Here is a 1,490-nt window from a genome sequence, read left to right as displayed (position 1 = left end):
ATGAACTTGGGACCGCTCTTCCACGTCATTGTAGGGTCATATATGATGGAAAATAATGATTCATGGATCCAAGAGTTTGAAGATGCAGTCTGGATTGCAGAGGATATAGTAGTAGCCTGCATTGCAGAGCGCAACTCCGTAGGCCCCGTTGACAGTGGGTCCCGTGCTGCTAACAATTCCCGCCTCGTTTTTGCCACAAGCTAGTAATACATTGCTCTCTCTTTTACCTCCTATGCTCACTCAGTCATCTCTTAGTGATATTGCATGTTCTTTTGAAACTTTGTGTTGTGGTGTCTGTGAATCCAAAATTGCCTCACTTACTAATGGATCCCTTAAAGTTGTCCATGTGCTCAATGGCACTCTGATCGTATATGATTGCTTGTTGTGTCTTGACTACAGACGGAATATCATCATGCTTGGTACCCACCTTGACAGCCTTCAGTCCCTCTTGAGCAATCCTTCCCTCACCAAATCTTTGAATGAAAAGGACTTAAGCAAACAACAAGACAGATTTCTGAGTCTTCATTCTAGGATAAATCAGATGTCAAACAACCTAAATTCCTCCCAAGCTTCTAATAGGATTAATCTATTGGGTAAGGATGGGAGAGGGGAACCTAAAGAGAACAATAGAACAACAGGCTTAGATAACTATGGAATTTCTCGGCTTCAATGACAGTCTGACAGATCATGCGGGAGCAAGATGATGACCTTTTGAATCATGAAGAGACAGTGACAAGCAAAAAAAACGTTGCCTTGGCTGTAAATGAAACGCTGGATTTGCACACAAAGATTTTGGATAATTTAGATGACGACACAGACAGAACAAATACACAACTGAACGCTATGTAGAGGAGGCTAGGCGTACTGGGGCAGAAGACAAGCAGTGGGTGTTCAGTGATGTCCCTCATCTTGATGGTTCTTCTGATTGTGATACTGGCCCTTGTCATAATTGCGTTGATCCGATATTTGTGAGGTATGCTAGCCCTCGTCATAATTGTGCTGATCGGGTACTATGTGAGGTGTCTTTGTGCGTGCAAAGGATTGATGGTGAGGTTTCAGTATGTGGCCCTTTGGAATTCACAAGCTGTTTTGTTGACTTCTAAAGTGACTGATGGCAAAAAAAAAAAAAGGTTTGACAAATAAGTAATACATGTATCATCATGCCTCATGATTCTATCAAAGCTGCCTCAACATTGACCATGGTCGGTGATTCAAAAGGAAGCTGTAACATAGTGTGTGTGTGTATGCTATGGGTAATTTCTTGTTTGGAGGACCACCTTTCATCAAGGTTGAACTACTTTTTGCCTTTTGTGTAAGCAAAGATTGGTATCTGGTTTGTTAATACTGAATACCTAGCAAGACATGAGACATCTTATTTTGTGATGTTTGTCTTGAATTAGAGTAACGGATTAGTTTTTTTCTTTATCGAGAGAGAGAGAGAGAGAGAGAGAGAGAGAGAGAGAGAGAGAGAGAGAGAGAGAGAGAGAGAG

The 1,490-nt window shown here is 41.6% G+C and overlaps 1 pseudogene; it reads left to right on the top strand.

Annotated features, from left to right (window-relative positions):
- On the top strand, positions 1-972 carry LOC147445306 (syntaxin-52 pseudogene; annotated as a pseudogene).
- Positions 973-1,490: the final 518 nt, after the last annotated feature.

The sequence above is a fragment of the Adiantum capillus-veneris genome, chromosome 12, assembly GCF_014529385.1.
Source record: "Adiantum capillus-veneris isolate H3 chromosome 12, ASM1452938v2, whole genome shotgun sequence".
NCBI classification, from domain to species: domain Eukaryota; kingdom Viridiplantae; phylum Streptophyta; class Polypodiopsida; order Polypodiales; family Pteridaceae; genus Adiantum; species Adiantum capillus-veneris.
Note: the sequence above shows the minus strand (reverse complement) of the source record. Positions and strands in the feature narration are given on the sequence as shown.